Source organism: Leuresthes tenuis, unplaced genomic scaffold (genome assembly GCF_036924035.1).
Source record: "Leuresthes tenuis unplaced genomic scaffold, fLeuTen1.0.hap1 SCAF_1, whole genome shotgun sequence".
Lineage (NCBI taxonomy): Eukaryota > Metazoa > Chordata > Actinopteri > Atheriniformes > Atherinopsidae > Leuresthes > Leuresthes tenuis.
In genome coordinates, this window is record NW_027325355.1 from 5,459,845 (window position 1) to 5,478,658 (window position 18,814).

The window sequence follows — 18,814 nt, forward strand, 5'->3', positions numbered from 1 at the left end:
CTGCAATTATGTGGTTACATAGAGGAACTGTATGATTCCAGTACCTATATAATACACATTTGTGACAGACATTGTTGCTTACAGCCACACCACCCTGAATATGCCCGACCTCGTCTGATCTCGGAAGCCAAGCAGGGTTGGGCCTGGTTAGTACTTGGATGGGAGACTTCTTGGGAATACCAGGTGCTGTAAGCTTTTTCTCTTCTCTCTACCACCTGCATGTCTTTTGTTGCAACGTCTGATCACCCTGTGACACATGAGGAAGTTGGTCATCTTCAGCTTCTGCTGGATTGTTGGCAGACACGAAGTGATCGGAGAGTCTCAGTTTCAACTGCAGATAATATTCACATCAGGGATTAAGATGTGCCCACTACATATCAGCCTTTCTCTGCAATTATCTGGTTACATAGAGGAACCGTATGATTCCAGTACCTATATAATGCACATTGTTCACAGATATTGTTGCTTACGGCCACACCACCCTGAACATGCCCAACCTCGTCTGATCTTGGAAGCCAAGCAGGGTTGGGCCTGGTTAGTACTTGGATGGGAGACTACTTGGGAATACCAGGTGCTGTAAGCTATTTCTCCTCTCTCTACCACCTGCATGTCTTTTGTTGCAACGTCTGATCACCCTGTGACACATGAGGAAGTTGGTCATCTTCAGCTGCTGCTGCTTTGTTGGCAGACACGAAGTGATCTGAGATTCTAAGTTTCAACTGCAGATAATAATCACGTCAGGGAAGAAGATGTGCCCACTACAAGTTAGCCTACTCGGCAATTATCTGGTTACATAGAGGAACCGTATGATTCCAGTACCGATATAATGCACATTTGTCACAGACATTGTTGCTTACGGCCACACCACCCTGAACATGCCAGACCTCGTCTGATCTCGGAAGCCAAGCAGGGTTGGGCCTGGTTAGTACTTGGATGGGAGACCGCTTGGGAATACCAGGTGCTGTAAGCTTTTTCTCTTCTCTCTACCACCTGCATGTCTTTTGTTGCAACGTCTGATCACCCTGTGACACATGAGGAAGTTGGTCATCTTCAGCTGCTGCTGCTTTGTTGGCAGACACGAAGTGATCTGAGAGTCTCAGTTTCAACTACAGGTAGTAATCACATCAAGGATGAAGATATGCCCACTACATATCAGCCTTTCTTGGCAATTATCTGGTTACATAGAGGAACTCTATGATTCCAGTACCTATATAATGCACATTTGTGACAGACATTGTCGCTTACGGCCAAACCACCCTGAACATGCCCGACCTCGTCTGATCTCGGAAGCCAAGCAGGGTTGGGCCTGGTTAGTACTTGGGTGGGAGACAGCTTGGGAATACCAGGTGCTGTAAGCTTTTTCTCTTCTCTCTACCACCTGCATGTCTTTTGTTGCAACGTCTGATCACCCTCTGACACATGAGGAAGTTGGTCATCTTCAGCTGCTGCTGCTTTGTTGGCAGACACTAAGTGATCTGAGAGTCTCAGTTTCCGCTGGAGAGAATAATCACGACAGGGAAGAAAATGTGCCCACTACATATCAGCCTTTCTCGGCAATTATCTGGTTACATAGAGGAACCGTATGATTCCAGTACCTATATAATGCACATTTGTCACAGATATTGTCGCTTACGGCCACACCACCCTGAACATGCCTGACCTCATCTGATCTCGGAAGCCAAGCAGGGTTGGGCCTGGTTAGTACTTGGATGGGAGACTGCTTGGGAATACCAGGTGCTGTAAGCTGTTTCTCTTCTCTCTACCACCTGCATGTCTTTTGTTGCAACGTCTGATCACCCTGTGACACATGAGGAAGTTGGTCATCTTCAGCTGCTGCTGCATTGTTGGCAGACACGAAGTGATCTGAGAGTCTCAGTTTCAACTACAGATAATAATCACATCAGGGATGAAGATGTGCCCACTACAAGTTAGCCTTTCTCGGCAATTATCTGGTTACATAGAGGAACTGTATGATTCCAGTACCTATATAATGCACATTGTTCACAGATATTGTTGCTTACGGCCACACCACCCTGAACATGCCCGACCTCGTCTGATCTCGGAAGCCAAGCAGGGTTGGGCCTGGTTAGTACTTGGATGGGAGACTCCTTGGGAATACCAGGTGCTGTAAGCTTTTTCTCTTCTCTCTCCCACCTGCATGTCTTTTGTTGCAACGTCTGATCACCCTCTGACACATGAGGAAGTTGGTCATCTTCAGCTGCTGCTGCTTTGTTGGCAGACACTAAGTGATCTGAGAGTTTCAGTTTCCGCTGGAGAGAATAATCACGACAGGGATTAAGATGTGCCCACTACATATCAGCCTTTCTCGGCAATTATCTGGTTACATAGAGGAACCGTATGATTCCAGTACCTATATAATGCACATTGTTCACAGATATTGTTGCTTACGGCCACACCACCCTGAACATGCCCAACCTCGTCTGATCTTGCAAGCCAAGCAGGGTTGGGCCTGGTTAGTACTTGGATGGGAGACTAATTGGGAATACCAGGTGCTGTAAGCTGTTTCTCTTCTCTCTACCACGTGCATGTCTTTTGTTGCAACGTCTGATCACCCTGTGACACATGAGGAAGTTGGTCATCTTCAGCTGCTGCTGCTTTGTTGGCAGACAAAAGTGATCTGAGAGTCTCAGTTTCAACTACAGGTAGTAATCACATCAAGGATGAAGATATGCCCACTACATATCAGCCTTTCTTGGCAATTATCTGGTTACATAGAGGAACTCTATGATTCCAGTACCTATATAATGCACATTTGTGACAGACATTGTCGCTTACGGCCAAACCACCCTGAACATGCCCGACCTCATCTGATCTCGGAAGCCAAGCAGGGTTGGGCCTGGTTAGTACTTGGGTGGGAGACTACTTGGGAATACCAGGTGCTGTAAGCTTTTTCTCTTCTCTCTACCACCTACATGTCTTTTGTTGCAACGTCTGATCACCCTGTGACACATGAGGAAGTTGGTCATCTTCAGCTGCTGCTGCTTTGTCGGCAGACACGAAGTGATCTGAGAGTCTCAGTTTCCGCTGGAGAGAATAATCACGACAGGGAAGAAGATGTGCCTAATACGCATCAGCCTTTCTCAGCAATTATATGGTTACATAGAGGAACTGTATGATTCCAGTACCTATATAATGCACATTTGTGACAGACATTGTTGCTTACAGCCACACCACCCTGAATTTGCCCGACCTCGTCTGATCTCGGAAGCCAAGCAAGGTTGGGCCTGGTTAGTACTTGGATGGGAGACCGCTTGGGAATACCAGGTGCTGTAAGCTTTTTCTCTTCTCTCTACCACATGCATGTCTTTTGTTGCAACGTCTGATCACCCTGTGACACATGAGGAAGTTGGTCATCTTCAGCTGCTGCTGCTTTGTTGGCAGACACGAAGTGATCTGAGAGTCTCAGTTTCAACTACAGGTAGTAATCACATCAAGGATGAAGATATGCCCACTACATATCAGCCTTTCTTGGCAATTATCTGGTTACATAGAGGAACTCTATGATTCCAGTACCTATATAATGCACATTGTTCACAGATATTGTTGCTTACGGCCACACCACCCTGAACATGCCCAACCTCGTCTGATCTTGCAAGCCAAGCAGGGTTGGGCCTGGTTAGTACTTGGGTGGGAGACCGCTTGGGAATACCAGGTGCTGTAAGCTTTTTCTCTTCTCTCTACCACCTGCATGTCTTTTGTTGCAACGTCTGATCACCCTGTGACACATGAGGAAGTTGGTCATCTTCAGCTGCTGCTGCATTGTTGGCAGACACGAAGTGATCTGAGAGTCTCAGTTTCAACTACAGATAATAATCACATCAGGGATGAAGATGTGCCCACTACAAGTTAGCCTTTCTCTGCAATTATATGGTTACATAGAGGAATTCTATGATTCCAGTACCTATATAATGCACATTGTTCACAGATATTGTTGCTTACGGCCACACCACCCTGAATATGCCCGACCTCGTCTGATCTCGGAAGCCAAGCAGGGTTGGTCCTGGTTAGTACTTGGATGGGAGACTACTTTGGAATACCAGGTGCTGTAAGCTTTTTTTCTTCTCTCTACCATCTACATGTCTTTTGTTGCAACGTCTGATCACCGTGTGACACATGAGGAAGTTGGTCATCTTCAGCTGCTGCTGCTTTTTTGGCAGACACAAAGTGATCTGAGAGTCTCAGTTTCCGCTGGAGAGAATAATCACGACAGGGAAGAAGATGTGCCCACTACATATCAGCCTTTCTCGGCAATTATCTGGTTACATAGAGGAACTGTATGATTCCAGTACCTATATAATGCACATTTGTTACAGACATTGTTGCTTACGGCCAAAACACCCTGAATATGCCCGATCTCGTCTGATCTTGGAAGCCAAGCAGGGTTGGGCCTAGTTAGTACTTGGATGGGAGACCGCTTGGGAGTACCAGGTGTTGTAAGCTATTTCTCTTCTCTCTACCACCTGCATGTCTTTTGTTGCAACGTCTGATCACCCTGTGACACATGAGGAAGTTGGTCATCTTCAGCTGCTGCTGCTTTGTTGGCAGACACAAAGTGATCTGAAAGTCTCAGTTTCAACTACAGGTAGTAATCACATCAAGGATGAAGATGTGCCCACTACAAGTTAGCCTTTCTCTGCAATTATCTGGTTACATAGTGTAACCGTATGATTCCAGTACCTATATAATGCACATTGTTCACAGACATTGTTGCTTACGGCCACACCACCCTGAATATGCCCGACCTCGTCTGATCTCGGAAGCCAAGCAGGGTTGGGCCAGGTTAGTACTTGGATGGGAGACTACTTGGGAATACCAGGTGCTGTTAGCTTTTTCTCTTCTCTCTACCACCTACATGTCTTTTGTTGCAACGTCTGATCACCCTGTGACACATGAGGAAGTTGGTCATCTTCAGCTGCTGCTGCTTTGTTGGCAGACACGAAGTGATCTGAGAGTCTCAGTTTCAACTACAGGTAGTAATCACATCAAGGATGAAGATATGCCCACTACATATCAGCCTTTCTCGGCAATTATCTGGTTACATAGAGTAACCGTATGATTCCAGTACCTATATAATGCACATTTGTGACAGACATTGTCGCTTACAGCCACACCACCCTGAATATGCCCGACCTCGTCTGATCTCGGAAGCCAAGCAGGGTTGGGCCTGGTTAGTACTTGGATGGGAGACCGCTTGGGAATACCAGGTGCTGTAAGCTTTATCCCTTCTCTCTACCACATGCATGTCTTTTGTTGCAACGTCTGATCACCCTGTGACACATGAGGAAGTTGGTCATCTTCAGCTGCTGCTGCTTTGTTGGCAGACACGAAGTGATCTGAGAGTCTCAGTTTCAACTGCAGATAATAATCACGACAGGGAAGAAGATGTGCCCACTACAAGTTAGCCTTTCTCTGCAATTATGTGGTTACATAGAGGAACTGTATGATTCCAGTACCTATATAATACACATTTGTGACAGACATTGTTGCTTACAGCCACACCACCCTGAATATGCCCGACCTCGTCTGATCTCGGAAGCCAAGCAGGGTTGGGCCTGGTTAGTACTTGGATGGGAGACTTCTTGGGAATACCAGGTGCTGTAAGCTTTTTCTCTTCTCTCTACCACCTGCATGTCTTTTGTTGCAACGTCTGATCACCCTGTGACACATGAGGAAGTTGGTCATCTTCAGCTTCTGCTGGATTGTTGGCAGACACGAAGTGATCGGAGAGTCTCAGTTTCAACTGCAGATAATATTCACATCAGGGATTAAGATGTGCCCACTACATATCAGCCTTTCTCTGCAATTATCTGGTTACATAGAGGAACCGTATGATTCCAGTACCTATATAATGCACATTGTTCACAGATATTGTTGCTTACGGCCACACCACCCTGAACATGCCCAACCTCGTCTGATCTTGGAAGCCAAGCAGGGTTGGGCCTGGTTAGTACTTGGATGGGAGACTACTTGGGAATACCAGGTGCTGTAAGCTATTTCTCGTCTCTCTACCACCTGCATGTCTTTTGTTGCAACGTCTGATCACCCTGTGACACATGAGGAAGTTGGTCATCTTCAGCTGCTGCTGCTTTGTTGGCAGACACGAAGTGTTCTTAGATTCTAAGTTTCAACTGCAGATAATAATCACGTCAGGGAAGAAGATGTGCCCACTACAAGTTAGCCTACTCGGCAATTATCTGGTTACATAGAGGAACCGTATGATTCCAGTACCGATATAATGCACATTTGTCACAGACATTGTTGCTTACGGCCACACCACCCTGAACATGCCCGACCTCGTCTGATCTCGGAAGCCAAGCAGGGTTGGGCCTGGTTAGTACTTGGATGGGAGACTGCTTGGGAATACCAGGTGCTGTAAGCTGTTTCTCTTCTCTCTACCACCTGCATGTCTTTTGTTGCAACGTCTGATCACCCTGTGACACATGAGGAAGTTGGTCATCTTCAGCTGCTGCTGCATTGTTGGCAGACACGAAGTGATCTGAGAGTCTCAGTTTCAACTACAGATAATAATCACATCAGGGATGAAGATGTGCCCACTACAAGTTAGCCTTTCTCGGCAATTATCTGGTTACATAGAGGAACTGTATGATTCCAGTACCTATATAATGCACATTGTTCACAGATATTGTTGCTTACGGCCACACCACCCTGAACATGCCCGACCTCGTCTGATCTCGGAAGCCAAGCGGGGTTGGGCCTGGTTAGTACTTGGATGGGAGACTCCTTGGGAATACCAGGTGCTGTAAGCTTTTTCTCTTCTCTCTCCCACCTGCAGGTCTTTTGTTGCAACGTCTGATCACCCTCTGACACATGAGGAAGTTGGTCATCTTCAGCTGCTGCTGCTTTGTTGGCAGACACTAAGTGATCTGAGAGTTTCAGTTTCCGCTGGAGAGAATAATCATGACAGGGATTAAGATGTGCCCACTACATATCAGCCTTTCTCGGCAATTATCTGGTTACATAGAGGAACCGTATGATTCCAGTACCTATATAATGCACATTGTTCACAGATATTGTTGCTTACGGCCACACCACCCTGAACATGCCCAACCTCGTCTGATCTTGCAAGCCAAGCAGGGTTGGGCCTGGTTAGTACTTGGATGGGAGACTAATTGGGAATACCAGGTGCTGTAAGCTGTTTCTCTTCTCTCTACCACATGCATGTCTTTTGTTGCAACGTCTGATCACCCTGTGACACATGAGGAAGTTGGTCATCTTCAGCTGCTGCTGCTTTGTTGGCAGACAAAAGTGATCTGAGAGTCTCAGTTTCAACTACAGGTAGTAATCACATCAAGGATGAAGATATGCCCACTACATATCAGCCTTTCTTGGCAATTATCTGGTTACATAGAGGAACTCTATGATTCCAGTACCTATATAATGCACATTTGTGACAGACATTGTCGCTTACGGCCAAACCACCCTGAACATGCCCGACCTCATCTGATCTCGGAAGCCAAGCAGGGTTGGGCCTGGTTAGTACTTGGGTGGGAGACTACTTGGGAATACCAGGTGCTGTAAGCTTTTTCTCTTCTCTCTACCACCTACATGTCTTTTGTTGCAACGTCTGATCACCCTGTGACACATGAGGAAGTTGGTCATCTTCAGCTGCTGCTGCTTTGTCGGCAGACACGAAGTGATCTGAGAGTCTCAGTTTCCGCTGGAGAGAATAATCACGACAGGGAAGAAGATGTGCCTAATACGCATCAGCCTTTCTCAGCAATTATATGTTTACATAGAGGAACTGTATGATTCCAGTACCTATATAATGCACATTTGTGACAGACATTGTTGCTTACAGCCACACCACCCTGAATTTGCCCGACCTCGTCTGATCTCGGAAGCCAAGCAAGGTTGGGCCTGGTTAGTACTTGGATGGGAGACCGCTTGGGAATACCAGGTGCTGTAAGCTTTTTCTCTTCTCTCTACCACATGCATGTCTTTTGTTGCAACGTCTGATCACCCTGTGACACATGAGGAAGTTGGTCATCTTCAGCTGCTGCTGCTTTGTTGGCAGACACGAAGTGATCTGAGAGTCTCAGTTTCAACTACAGGTAGTAATCACATCAAGGATGAAGATATGCCCACTACATATCAGCCTTTCTTGGCAATTATCTGGTTACATAGAGGAACTCTATGATTCCAGTACCTATATAATGCACATTTGTGACAGACATTGTCGCTTACGGCCAAACCACCCTGAACATGCCCGACCTCGTCTGATCTCGGAAGCCAAGCAGGGTTGGGCCTGGTTAGTACTTGGGTGGGAGACCGCTTGGGAATACCAGGTGCTGTAAGCTTTTTCTCTTCTCTCTACCACCTGCATGTCTTTTGTTGCAACGTCTGATCACCCTCTGACACATGAGGAAGTTGGTCATCTTCAGCTGCTGCTGCTTTGTTGGCAGACACTAAGTGATCTGAGAGTCTCAGTTTCCGCTGGAGAGAATAATCACGACAGGGAAGAAAATGTGCCCACTACATATCAGCCTTTCTCGGCAATTATCTGGTTACATAGAGGAACCGTATGATTCCAGTACCTATATAATGCACATTTGTCACAGATATTGTCGCTTACGGCCACACCACCCTGAACATGCCTGACCTCATCTGATCTCGGAAGCCAAGCAGGGTTGGGCCTGGTTAGTACTTGGATGGGAGACTGCTTGGGAATACCAGGTGCTGTAAGCTGTTTCTCTTCTCTCTACCACCTGCATGTCTTTTGTTGCAACGTCTGATCACCCTGTGACACATGAGGAAGTTGGTCATCTTCAGCTGCTGCTGCATTGTTGGCAGACACGAAGTGATCTGAGAGTCTCAGTTTCAACTACAGATAATAATCACATCAGGGATGAAGATGTGCCCACTACAAGTTAGCCTTTCTCGGCAATTATCTGGTTACATAGAGGAACTGTATGATTCCAGTACCTATATAATGCACATTGCTCACAGATATTGTTGCTTACGGCCACACCACCCTGAACATGCCCGACCTCGTCTGATCTCGGAAGCCAAGCAGGGTTGGGCCTGGTTAGTACTTGGATGGGAGACTGCTTGGGAATACCAGGTGCTGTAAGCTTTTTCTCTTCTCTCTCCCACCTGCATGTCTTTTGTTGCAACGTCTGATCACCCTCTGACACATGAGGAAGTTGGTCATCTTCAGCTGCTGCTGCTTTGTTGGCAGACACTAAGTGATCTGAGAGTTTCAGTTTCCGCTGGAGAGAATAATCACGACAGGGATTAAGATGTGCCCACTACATATCAGCCTTTCTCGGCAATTATCTGGTTACATAGAGGAACCGTATGATTCCAGTACCTATATAATGCACATTGTTCACAGATATTGTTGCTTACGGCCACACCACCCTGAACATGCCCAACCTCGTCTGATCTTGGAAGCCAAGCAGGGTTGGGCCTGGTTAGTACTTGGATGGGAGACTAATTGGGAATACCAGGTGCTGTAAGCTTTTTCTCTTCTCTCTACCACGTGCATGTCTTTTGTTGCAACGTCTGATCACCCTGTGACACATGAGGAAGTTGGTCATCTTCAGCTGCTGCTGCTTTGTTGGCAGACAAAAGTGATCTGAGAGTCTCAGTTTCAACTACAGGTAGTAATCACATCAAGGATGAAGATATGCCCACTACATATCAGCCTTTCTTGGCAATTATCTGGTTACATAGAGGAACTCTATGATTCCAGTACCTATATAATGCACATTTGTGACAGACATTGTCGCTTACGGCCAAACCACCCTGAACATGCCCGACCTCATCTGATCTCGGAAGCCAAGCAGGGTTGGGCCTGGTTAGTACTTGGGTGGGAGACTACTTGGGAATACCAGGTGCTGTAAGCTTTTTCTCTTCTCTCTACCACCTACATGTCTTTTGTTGCAACGTCTGATCACCCTGTGACACATGAGGAAGTTGGTCATCTTCAGCTGCTGCTGCTTTGTCGGCAGACACGAAGTGATCTGAGAGTCTCAGTTTCCGCTGGAGAGAATAATCACGACAGGGAAGAAGATGTGCCTAATACGCATCAGCCTTTCTCAGCAATTATATGGTTACATAGTGTAACCGTATGATTCCAGTACCTATATAATGCACATTGTTCACAGATATTGTTGCTTACGGCCAAACCACCCTCAAAATGCCTGACCTCGTCTGATCTCGGAAGCCAAGCAGGGTTGGGCCTGGTTAGTACTTGGATGGGAGACTGCTTGGGAATACCAGGTGCTGTAAGCTTTTTCTCTTCTCTCTACCACATGCATGTCTTTTGTTGCAACGTCTGATCACCCTGTTACACATGAGGAAGTTGGTCATCTTCAGCTGCTGCTGCTTTGTTGGCAGACACGAAGTGATCTGAGATTCTAAGTTTCAACTGCAGATAATAATCACGTCAGGGAAGAAGATGTGCCCACTACAAGTTAGCCTTTCTCGGCAATTATCTGGTTACATAGTGTAACCGTATGATTCCAGTACCTATATAATGCACATTTGTGACAGACATTGTTGCTTACAGCCACACCACCCTGAATTTGCCCGACCTCGTCTGATCTCGGAAGCCAAGCAAGGTTGGGCCTGGTTAGTACTTGGATGGGAGACCGCTTGGGAATACCAGGTGCTGTAAGCTTTTTCTCTTCTCTCTACCACATGCATGTCTTTTGTTGCAACGTCTGATCACCCTGTGACACATGAGGAAGTTGGTCATCTTCAGCTGCTGCTGCTTTGTTGGCAGACACGAAGTGATCTGAGAGTCTCAGTTTCAACTGCAGGTAATAATCACATCAGGGATGAAGAGGTGCCCACTACATATCAGCCTTTCTCTGCAATTATCTGGTTACATAGTGTAACCGTATGATTCCAGTACCTATATAATGCACATTGTTCACAGATATTGTTGCTTACGGCCACACCACCCTGAAAATGCCTGACCTCGTCTGATCTCGGAAGCCAAGCAGGGTTGGGCCTGGTTAGTACTTGGATGGGAGACTGCTTGGGAATACCAGGTGCTGTAAGCTATTTCTCTTCTCTCTACCACATGCATGTCTTTTGTTGCAACGTCTGATCACCCTGTGACACATGAGGAAGTTGGTCATCTTCAGCTGCTGCTGCTTTGTTGGCAGACACAAAGTGATCTGAAAGTCTCAGTTTCAACTACAGGTAGTAATCACATCAAGGATGAAGATGTGCCCACTACAAGTTAGCCTTTCTCTGCAATTATCTGGTTACATAGTGTAACCGTATGATTCCAGTACCTATATAATGCACATTGTTCACAGATATTGTTGCTTACGGCCAAACCACCCTGAAAATTCCTGACCTCGTCTGATCTCGGAAGCCAAGCAGGGTTGGGCCTGGTTAGTACTTGGATGGGAGACTGCTTGGGAATACCAGGTGCTGTAAGCTTTTTCTCTTCTCTCTACCACATGCATGTCTTTTGTTGCAACGTCTGATCACCCTGTTACACATGAGGAAGTTGGTCATCTTCAGCTGCTGCTGCTTTGTTGGCAGACACGAAGTGATCTGAGATTCTCAGTTTCAACTGCAGATAATAATCACGTCAGGGAAGAAGATGTGCCCACTACAAGTTAGCCTTTCTCGGCAATTATCTGGTTACATAGTGTAACCGTATGATTCCAGTACCTATATAATGCACATTGTTCACAGATATTGTTGCTTACGGCCACACCACCCTGAACATGCCCAACCTCGTCTGATCTCGGAACCTAAGCAGGGTTGGACCTGGTTAGTACTTGGATGGGAGACTGCTTGCGAATACCAGGTGCTGTCAGCTTTTTTTCTTCTCTCTACCACCTGCATGTCTTTTGTTGCAACGTCTGATCACCCTGTGACACATGAGGAAGTTGGTCATCTTCAGCTGCTTCTGCTTTGTTGGCAGACACGAAGTGATCTGAGAGTCTCAGTTTCAACTACAGATAATAATCACATCAGGGATGAAGATGTGCCCACTACAAGTTAGCCTTTCTTGGCAATTATCTGGTTACATCGAGGAACTGTATGATTCCAGTACCTACATAATGCACATTTGTCACAGACATTGTCGTCTACGGCCACACCACCCTGAACATGCCCGACCTCGTCTGATCTCGGAAGCCAAGCAGGGTTGGGCCTGGTTAGTACTTGGATGGGAGACTACATGGGAATACCAGGGGCTGTAAGCTTATTCTCTTCTCTCTCCCACCTGCATGTCTTTTGTTGCAACGTCTGATCACCCTGTGACACATGAGGAAGTTGGTCATCTTCAGCTGCTGCTGCTTTGTTGGCAGACACGAAGTGATCTGAGAGTCTCAGTTTCAGATGGAGAGAATAATCACGACAGGGAAGAAGATGTGCCCACTACGCATCAGCCTTTCTCGGCAATTATCTGGTTACATAGAGGAACTGTATGATTCCAGTACCTACATAATGCACATTTGTCACAGGCATTGTTGCTTACGGACACACCACCCTGAAAATACCCGACCTCGTCTGATCTCGGAAGCCAAGCAGGGTTGGGCCTGGTTAGTACTTGGATGGGAGACTGCTTGGGAATACCAGGTGCTGTCAGCTTTTTCTCTTCTCTCTACCACCTGCATGTCTTTTGTTGCAACGTCTGATCACCCTGTGACACATGAGGACGTTGGTCATCTTCAGCTGCTGCTGCTTTGTTGGCAGACACGAAGTGATCTGAGAGTTTCAGTTTCCGCTGGAGAGAATAATCACGACAGGGAAGAAGATGTGCCCAATACGCATCAGCCTCTCTCGGCAATTATCTGGTTTCATAGAGGAACTGTATGATTCCAGTACCTATATAATGCACATTTGTCACAGACATTGTCGCTTATGGCCAAACCACCCTGAACATGCCCGACCTCGTCTGATCTCGGAAGCCAAGCAGGGTTGGGCCTGGTTAGTACTTGGATGGGAGACCGCTTGGGAATACCAGGTGCTGTAAGCTTTTTCTCTTCTCTCTACCACATGCATGTCTTTTGTTGCAACGTCTGATCACCCTGTGACACATGAGGAAGTTGGTCATCTTCAGCTGCTGCTGCTTTGTTGGCAGACACTAAGTGATCTGAGAGTTTCAGTTTCCGCTGGAGAGAATAATCACGACAGGGATTAAGATGTGCCCACTACAAGTTAGCCTTTCTTGGCAATAATCTGGTAACATAGAGGAACTGTATGATTCCAGTACCTATATAATGCACATTTGTCACAGATATTGTCGCTTACGGCCACACCACCCTGAACATACCCGACCTCATCTGATCTCGGAAGCCAAGCAGGGTTGGGCCTGGTTAGTACTTGGATGGGAGACTGCTTGGGAATACCAGGTGCTGTAAGCTGTTTCTCTTCTCTCTACCACCTGCATGTCTTTTGTTGCAACGTCTGATCACCCTGTGACACATGAGGACGTTGGTCATCTTCAGCTGCTGCTGCTTTGTTGGCAGACACGAAGTGATCTGAGAGTCTCAGTTTCAACTACAGATAATAATCACATCAGGGATGAAGATGTGCCCAATACGCATCAGCCTTTCTCGGCAATTATCTGGTTACATAGAGGAACTGTATGATTCCAGTACCTATATAATGCACATTGTTCACAGATATTGTTGCTTACGGCCACACCACCCTGAACATGCCCGACCTCGTCTGATCTCGGAAGCCAAGCAGGGTTGGGCCTGGTTAGTACTTGGATGGGAGACTACTTGGGAATACCAGGTGCTGTAAGCTTTTTCTCTTCTCTCTCCCACCTGCATGTCTTTTGTTGCAACGTCTGATCACCCTGTGACACATGAGGAAGTTGGTCATCTTCAGCTGCTGCTGCTTTGTTGGCAGACACGAAGTGATCTGAGAGTCTCAGTTTCCGCTGGAGAGAATAATCACGACAGGGAAGAAGATGTGCCCAATACGCATCAGCCTTTCTCGGCAATTATCTGGTTACATAGTGTAACCGTATGATTCCAGTACCTATATAATGCACATTTGTGACAGACATTGTTGCTTACGGCCACACCACCCTGAATATGCCCGACCTCGTCTGATCTCGGAAGCCAAGCAGGGTTGGGCCTAGTTAGTACTTGGATGGGAGACCGCTTGGGAATACCAGGTGCTGTAAGCTTTTTCTCTTCTCTCTACCACATGCATGTCTTTTGTTGCAACGTCTGATCACCCTGTGACACATGAGGAAGTTGGTCATCTTCAGCTGCTGCTGCTTTTTGGCAGACACGAAGTGATCTGAGATTCTAAGTTTCAACTGCAGATAATAATCACGTCAGGGAAGAAGATGTGCCCACTACAAGTTAGCCTTTCTCTGCAATTATCTGATTACATAGAGGAACTGTATGATTCAAGTACCGATATAATGCACATATGTGATAGACATTGTCGCTTACGGCCAAACCACCCTAAACATGCCCGACCTCGTCTGATCTCGGAAGCCAAGCAGGGTTGGGCCTGGTTATTACTTGGGTGGGAGACTACTTGGGAATACCAGGTGCTGTAAGTTTTTTCTCTTCTCTCTAGCACCTGCATGTCTTTTGTTGCAACGTCTGATCACCCTGTGACACATGAGGAAGTTGGTCATCTTCAGCTGCTGCTGCTTTGTTGGCAGACACGAAGTGATCTGAGATTCTCAGTTTCAACTGCAGGTAATAATCACATCAGGGATGAAGATGTGCCCACTACATATCAGCCTTTCTCAGCAATTATCTGGTTACATAGTGTAACCGTATGATTCCAGTACCTATATAATGCACATTTGTGACAGACATTGTTGCTTACAGCCACACCACCCTGAATATGCCCGACCTAGTCTGATCTCGGAAGCCAAGCAGGGTTGGGCCTGGTTAGTACTTGGATGGGAGACTTCTTGGGAATACCAGGTGCTGTAAGATTTTTCTCTTCTCTCTACCACCTGCATGTCTTTTGTTGCAACGTCTGATCACCCTGTGACACATGAGGAAGTTGGTCATCTTCAGCTGCTGCTGGATTGTTGGCAGACACGAAGTGATCGGAGAGTCTCAGTTTCAACTGCAGGTAATATTCACATCAGGGAATAAGATGTGCCCACTACATATCAGCCTTTCTCTGCAATTATCTGGTTACATAGAGGAACCGTATGATTCCAGTACCTATATAATGCACATTGTTCACAGATATTGTTGCTTACGGCCACACCACCCTGAACATGCCCAACCTCGTCTGATCTTGGAAGCCAAGCAGGGTTGGGCCTGGTTAGTACTTGGATGGGAGACTACTTGGGAATTCCAGGTGCTGTAAGCTATTTCTCCTCTCTCTACCACCTGCATGTCTTTTGTTGCAACGTCTGATCACCCTGTGACACATGAGGAAGTTGGTCATCTTCAGCTGCTGCTGCTTTTTTGGCAGACACGAAGTGATCTGAGATTCTAAGTTTCAACTGCAGATAATAATCACGTCAGGGAAGAAGATGTGCCCACTACAAGTTAGCCTACTCGGCAATTATCTGGTTACATAGAGGAACCGTATGATTCCAGTACCGATATAATGCACATTTGTCACAGACATTGTTGCTTACGGCCACACCACCCTGAACATGCCCGACCACGTCTGATCTCAGAAGCCAAGCAGGGTTGGGCCTGGTTAGTACTTGGATGGGAGACCGCTTGGGAATACCAGGTGCTGTAAGCTTTTTCTCTTCTCTCTACCACATACATGTCTTTTGTTGCAACGTCTGATCACCCTGTGACACATGAGGAAGTTGGTCATCTTCAGCTGCTGCTGCTTTGTTGGCAGACACGAAGTGATCTGAGAGTCTCAGTTTCAACTACAGGTAGTAATCACATCAAGGATGAAGATATGCCCACTACATATCAGCCTTTCTTGGCAATTATATGGTTACATAGAGGAACTCTATGATTCCAGTACCTATATAATGCACATTTGTGACAGACATTGTCGCTTACGGCCAAACCACCATGAACATGCCCGACCTCGTCTGATCTCGGAAGCCAAGCAGTGTTGGGCCTGGTTAGTACTTGGGTGGGAGACTACTTGGGAATACCAGGTGCTGTAAGCTTTTTCTCTTCTCTCTACCACCTGCATGTCTTTTGTTGCAACGTCTGATCACCCAGTGACACACGAGGAAGTTGGTCATCTTCAGCTGCTGCTGCTTTGTTGGCAGACACGAAGTGATCTGAGAGTCTCAGTTTCCGCTGGAGAGAATAATCACGACAGGGAAAAAGATGTGCCTAATACGCATCAGCCTTTCTCAGCAATTATCTGGTTACATAGAGGAACCGTATGATTCCAGTACCTATATAATGCACATTGTTCACAGATATTGTTGCTTACGGCCACACCACCCTGAACATGCCCAACCTCGTCTGATCTCGGGAGCCAAGCAGGGTTGGGCCTGGTTAGTACTTGGATGGGAGACCGCTTGGGAATACCAGGTGCTGTAAGCTTTTTCTCTTCTCTCTACCACGTGCATGTCTTTTGTTGCAACGTCTGATCACCCTGTGACACATGAGGAAGTTGGTCATCTTCAGCTGCTGCTGCTTTGTTGGCAGACACGAAGTGATCTGAGATTCTAAGTTTCAACTGCAGATAATAATCACGTCAGGGAAGAAGATGTGCCCACTACAAGTTAGCCTTTCTCGGCAATTATCTGATTACATAGATGAACTGTATGATTCCAGTACCGATATAATGCACATTTGTCACAGACATTGTTGCTTACAGCCACACCACCCTGAATTTGCCCGACCTCGTCTGATCTCGGAAGCCAAGCAGGGCTGGGCCTGGTTAGTACTTGAATGGGAGACCGCTTGGGAATACCAGGTGCTGTAAGCTTTTTCTCTTCTCTCTACCACCTGCATGTCTTTTGTTGCAACGTCTGATCACCCTGTGACACATGAGGAAGTTGGTCATCTTCAGCTGCTGCTGCTTTGTTGGCAGACACGAAGTGATCTGAGAGTCTCAGTTTCCGCTGGAGAGAATAATCACGACAGGGAAGAAGATGTGCCCACTACATATCAGCCTTTCTCGGCAATTATCTGGTTACATAGAGGAACTGTATGATTCCAGTACCTATATAATGCACATTGTTCACAGATATTGTTGCTTACGGCCACACCACCCTGAACATGCCCAACCTCGTCTGATCTCGGGAGCCAAGCAGGGTTGGGCCTGGTTAGTACTTGGATGGGAGACCGCTTGGGAATACCAGGTGCTGTAAGCTTTTTCTCTTCTCTCTACCACGTGCATGTCTTTTGTTGCAACGTCTGATCACCCTGTGACACATGAGGAAGTTGGTCATCTTCAGCTGCTGCTGCTTTGTTGGCAGACACGAAGTGATCTGAGATTCTAAGTTTCAACTGCAGATAATAATCACGTCAGGGAAGAAGATGTGCCCACTACAAGTTAGCCTTTCTCGGCAATTATCTGATTACATAGATGAACTGTATGATTCCAGTACCGATATAATGCACATTTGTCACAGACATTGTTGCTTACAGCCACACCACCCTGAATTTGCCCGACCTCGTCTGATCTCGGAAGCCAAGCAGGGCTGGGCCTGGTTAGTACTTGGATGGGAGACCGCTTGGGAATACCAGGTGCTGTAAGCTTTTTCTCTTCTCTCTACCACCTGCATGTCTTTTGTTGCAACGTCTGATCACCCTGTGACACATGAGGAAGTTGGTCATCTTCAGCTGCTGCTGCTTTGTTGGCAGACACGAAGTGATCTGAGAGTCTCAGTTTCCGCTGGAGAGAATAATCACGACAGGGAAGAAGATGTGCCCACTACATATCAGCCTTTCTCGGCAATTATCTGGTTACATAGAGGAACTGTATGATTCCAGTACCTATATAATGCACATTTGTGACAGACATTGATGCTTACGGCCACACCACCCTGAACATGCCCGAAGTCATCGGATCTAGGAAGCCAAGCAGGGTTGGGCCTGGTTAGTAGTTGGATGGGATACCGCTTGGGAATACCAGGTGCTGTAAGCTTTTTCTCTTCTCTCTACCACCTGCATGTCTTTTGTTGCAACGTCTGATCACCCTGTGACACATGAGGAAGTTGGTCATCTTCAGCTGCTGCTGCTTTGTTGGCAGACAAAAGTGATCTGAGAGTCTCAGTTTCAACTACAGGTAGTAATCACATCAAGGATGAAGATATGCCCACTACATATCAGCCTTTCTTGGCAATTATCTGGTTACATAGAGGAACTCTATGATTCCAGTACCTATATAATGCACATTTGTGACAGACATTGTCGCTTACGGCCAAACCACCCTGAACATGCCCGACCTCATCTGATCTCGGAAGCCAAGCAGGGTTGGGCCTGGTTAGTACTTGGGTGGGAGACTACTTGGGAATACCAGGTGCTGTAAGCTTTTTCTCTTCTCTCTACCACCTATATGTCTTTTGTTGCAACGTCTGATCACCCTGTGACACATGAGGAAGTTGGTCATCTTCAGCTGCTGCTGCTTTGTTGGCAGACACGAAGTGATCTGAGAGTCTCAGTTTCAACTGCAGGTAATAATCACATCAGGGATTAAGATGTGCCCACTACATATCATTCTTTCTCGGCAATTATCTGGTTACATAGAATAACCGTATGATTCCAGTACCTATATAATGCACATTTGTGACAGACATTGTTGCTTACAGCCACACCACACTGAATTTGCCCGACCTCGTCTGATCTCAGAAGCCAAGCAGGGTTGGGCCTGGTTAGTACTTGGATGGGAGACCGCTTGGGAATACCAGGTGCTGTAAGCTTTT

At 46.6% G+C, this 18,814-nt stretch overlaps 1 protein-coding gene, 38 non-coding genes and 11 pseudogenes across 39 annotated transcripts in view; 49 read left to right on the forward strand and 1 right to left on the reverse strand.

Moving 5' to 3' along the window:
• LOC140301715 (NLR family CARD domain-containing protein 3-like) overlaps window positions 1-18,814 on the reverse strand; it is a 483,071-nt gene that overhangs the window by 264,403 nt on the left and 199,854 nt on the right. The gene's annotated exons all lie outside the window — the stretch shown is intronic.
• Window positions 77-195, forward strand: LOC140303915 (5S ribosomal RNA). Its single transcript, XR_011915220.1, has one exon. It is a non-coding gene; the product is annotated as a 5S ribosomal RNA (ribosomal RNA).
• Window positions 465-583, forward strand: LOC140294250 (5S ribosomal RNA). Its single transcript, XR_011912764.1, has one exon. It is a non-coding gene; the product is annotated as a 5S ribosomal RNA (ribosomal RNA).
• On the forward strand, window positions 852-970 carry LOC140291473 (5S ribosomal RNA). The gene has a single exon (XR_011912456.1). It is a non-coding gene; the product is annotated as a 5S ribosomal RNA (ribosomal RNA).
• On the forward strand, window positions 1,240-1,358 carry LOC140298253 (5S ribosomal RNA). The gene has a single exon (XR_011913917.1). It is a non-coding gene; the product is annotated as a 5S ribosomal RNA (ribosomal RNA).
• Window positions 1,628-1,746, forward strand: LOC140291669 (5S ribosomal RNA). The gene has a single exon (XR_011912475.1). It is a non-coding gene; the product is annotated as a 5S ribosomal RNA (ribosomal RNA).
• Window positions 2,016-2,134, forward strand: LOC140271251 (5S ribosomal RNA). Its single transcript, XR_011907841.1, has one exon. It is a non-coding gene; the product is annotated as a 5S ribosomal RNA (ribosomal RNA).
• LOC140305377 (5S ribosomal RNA) lies at window positions 2,404-2,522 on the forward strand (annotated as a pseudogene).
• On the forward strand, window positions 2,791-2,909 carry LOC140301490 (5S ribosomal RNA). Its single transcript, XR_011914915.1, has one exon. It is a non-coding gene; the product is annotated as a 5S ribosomal RNA (ribosomal RNA).
• On the forward strand, window positions 3,179-3,297 carry LOC140297299 (5S ribosomal RNA). Its single transcript, XR_011913049.1, has one exon. It is a non-coding gene; the product is annotated as a 5S ribosomal RNA (ribosomal RNA).
• On the forward strand, window positions 3,567-3,685 carry LOC140298607 (5S ribosomal RNA). The gene has a single exon (XR_011914238.1). It is a non-coding gene; the product is annotated as a 5S ribosomal RNA (ribosomal RNA).
• LOC140299369 (5S ribosomal RNA) lies at window positions 3,955-4,073 on the forward strand (annotated as a pseudogene).
• LOC140305041 (5S ribosomal RNA) lies at window positions 4,343-4,461 on the forward strand (annotated as a pseudogene).
• On the forward strand, window positions 4,731-4,849 carry LOC140293953 (5S ribosomal RNA). The gene has a single exon (XR_011912727.1). It is a non-coding gene; the product is annotated as a 5S ribosomal RNA (ribosomal RNA).
• On the forward strand, window positions 5,119-5,237 carry LOC140298576 (5S ribosomal RNA). Its single transcript, XR_011914211.1, has one exon. It is a non-coding gene; the product is annotated as a 5S ribosomal RNA (ribosomal RNA).
• LOC140303974 (5S ribosomal RNA) lies at window positions 5,507-5,625 on the forward strand. Its single transcript, XR_011915224.1, has one exon. It is a non-coding gene; the product is annotated as a 5S ribosomal RNA (ribosomal RNA).
• Window positions 5,895-6,013, forward strand: LOC140294262 (5S ribosomal RNA). The gene has a single exon (XR_011912765.1). It is a non-coding gene; the product is annotated as a 5S ribosomal RNA (ribosomal RNA).
• Window positions 6,282-6,400, forward strand: LOC140269076 (5S ribosomal RNA). The gene has a single exon (XR_011907580.1). It is a non-coding gene; the product is annotated as a 5S ribosomal RNA (ribosomal RNA).
• On the forward strand, window positions 6,670-6,788 carry LOC140291598 (5S ribosomal RNA). The gene has a single exon (XR_011912468.1). It is a non-coding gene; the product is annotated as a 5S ribosomal RNA (ribosomal RNA).
• On the forward strand, window positions 7,058-7,176 carry LOC140305382 (5S ribosomal RNA; annotated as a pseudogene).
• On the forward strand, window positions 7,445-7,563 carry LOC140301542 (5S ribosomal RNA). The gene has a single exon (XR_011914918.1). It is a non-coding gene; the product is annotated as a 5S ribosomal RNA (ribosomal RNA).
• On the forward strand, window positions 7,833-7,951 carry LOC140297303 (5S ribosomal RNA). Its single transcript, XR_011913050.1, has one exon. It is a non-coding gene; the product is annotated as a 5S ribosomal RNA (ribosomal RNA).
• LOC140299819 (5S ribosomal RNA) lies at window positions 8,221-8,339 on the forward strand. Its single transcript, XR_011914771.1, has one exon. It is a non-coding gene; the product is annotated as a 5S ribosomal RNA (ribosomal RNA).
• On the forward strand, window positions 8,609-8,727 carry LOC140291681 (5S ribosomal RNA). The gene has a single exon (XR_011912476.1). It is a non-coding gene; the product is annotated as a 5S ribosomal RNA (ribosomal RNA).
• Window positions 8,997-9,115, forward strand: LOC140269149 (5S ribosomal RNA). The gene has a single exon (XR_011907582.1). It is a non-coding gene; the product is annotated as a 5S ribosomal RNA (ribosomal RNA).
• On the forward strand, window positions 9,385-9,503 carry LOC140298255 (5S ribosomal RNA). Its single transcript, XR_011913919.1, has one exon. It is a non-coding gene; the product is annotated as a 5S ribosomal RNA (ribosomal RNA).
• On the forward strand, window positions 9,772-9,890 carry LOC140301589 (5S ribosomal RNA). The gene has a single exon (XR_011914919.1). It is a non-coding gene; the product is annotated as a 5S ribosomal RNA (ribosomal RNA).
• LOC140298899 (5S ribosomal RNA) lies at window positions 10,160-10,278 on the forward strand. The gene has a single exon (XR_011914497.1). It is a non-coding gene; the product is annotated as a 5S ribosomal RNA (ribosomal RNA).
• On the forward strand, window positions 10,548-10,666 carry LOC140297304 (5S ribosomal RNA). Its single transcript, XR_011913051.1, has one exon. It is a non-coding gene; the product is annotated as a 5S ribosomal RNA (ribosomal RNA).
• LOC140291786 (5S ribosomal RNA) lies at window positions 10,936-11,054 on the forward strand. Its single transcript, XR_011912486.1, has one exon. It is a non-coding gene; the product is annotated as a 5S ribosomal RNA (ribosomal RNA).
• On the forward strand, window positions 11,324-11,442 carry LOC140292885 (5S ribosomal RNA). The gene has a single exon (XR_011912617.1). It is a non-coding gene; the product is annotated as a 5S ribosomal RNA (ribosomal RNA).
• Window positions 11,712-11,830, forward strand: LOC140284633 (5S ribosomal RNA; annotated as a pseudogene).
• LOC140300250 (5S ribosomal RNA) lies at window positions 12,100-12,218 on the forward strand (annotated as a pseudogene).
• Window positions 12,488-12,606, forward strand: LOC140298481 (5S ribosomal RNA). The gene has a single exon (XR_011914123.1). It is a non-coding gene; the product is annotated as a 5S ribosomal RNA (ribosomal RNA).
• LOC140300885 (5S ribosomal RNA) lies at window positions 12,876-12,994 on the forward strand. Its single transcript, XR_011914875.1, has one exon. It is a non-coding gene; the product is annotated as a 5S ribosomal RNA (ribosomal RNA).
• On the forward strand, window positions 13,264-13,382 carry LOC140298748 (5S ribosomal RNA). Its single transcript, XR_011914366.1, has one exon. It is a non-coding gene; the product is annotated as a 5S ribosomal RNA (ribosomal RNA).
• Window positions 13,652-13,770, forward strand: LOC140307438 (5S ribosomal RNA). The gene has a single exon (XR_011915821.1). It is a non-coding gene; the product is annotated as a 5S ribosomal RNA (ribosomal RNA).
• Window positions 14,040-14,158, forward strand: LOC140288862 (5S ribosomal RNA). Its single transcript, XR_011912200.1, has one exon. It is a non-coding gene; the product is annotated as a 5S ribosomal RNA (ribosomal RNA).
• Window positions 14,427-14,545, forward strand: LOC140314048 (5S ribosomal RNA; annotated as a pseudogene).
• Window positions 14,815-14,933, forward strand: LOC140300733 (5S ribosomal RNA; annotated as a pseudogene).
• Window positions 15,203-15,321, forward strand: LOC140295831 (5S ribosomal RNA). The gene has a single exon (XR_011912906.1). It is a non-coding gene; the product is annotated as a 5S ribosomal RNA (ribosomal RNA).
• LOC140296929 (5S ribosomal RNA) lies at window positions 15,590-15,708 on the forward strand. The gene has a single exon (XR_011913011.1). It is a non-coding gene; the product is annotated as a 5S ribosomal RNA (ribosomal RNA).
• LOC140301161 (5S ribosomal RNA) lies at window positions 15,978-16,096 on the forward strand (annotated as a pseudogene).
• Window positions 16,366-16,484, forward strand: LOC140298623 (5S ribosomal RNA). Its single transcript, XR_011914252.1, has one exon. It is a non-coding gene; the product is annotated as a 5S ribosomal RNA (ribosomal RNA).
• Window positions 16,754-16,872, forward strand: LOC140292813 (5S ribosomal RNA). Its single transcript, XR_011912610.1, has one exon. It is a non-coding gene; the product is annotated as a 5S ribosomal RNA (ribosomal RNA).
• LOC140298624 (5S ribosomal RNA) lies at window positions 17,142-17,260 on the forward strand. The gene has a single exon (XR_011914253.1). It is a non-coding gene; the product is annotated as a 5S ribosomal RNA (ribosomal RNA).
• On the forward strand, window positions 17,530-17,648 carry LOC140318022 (5S ribosomal RNA). The gene has a single exon (XR_011917812.1). It is a non-coding gene; the product is annotated as a 5S ribosomal RNA (ribosomal RNA).
• On the forward strand, window positions 17,918-18,036 carry LOC140289318 (5S ribosomal RNA; annotated as a pseudogene).
• LOC140301649 (5S ribosomal RNA) lies at window positions 18,305-18,423 on the forward strand. The gene has a single exon (XR_011914924.1). It is a non-coding gene; the product is annotated as a 5S ribosomal RNA (ribosomal RNA).
• On the forward strand, window positions 18,693-18,811 carry LOC140300000 (5S ribosomal RNA; annotated as a pseudogene).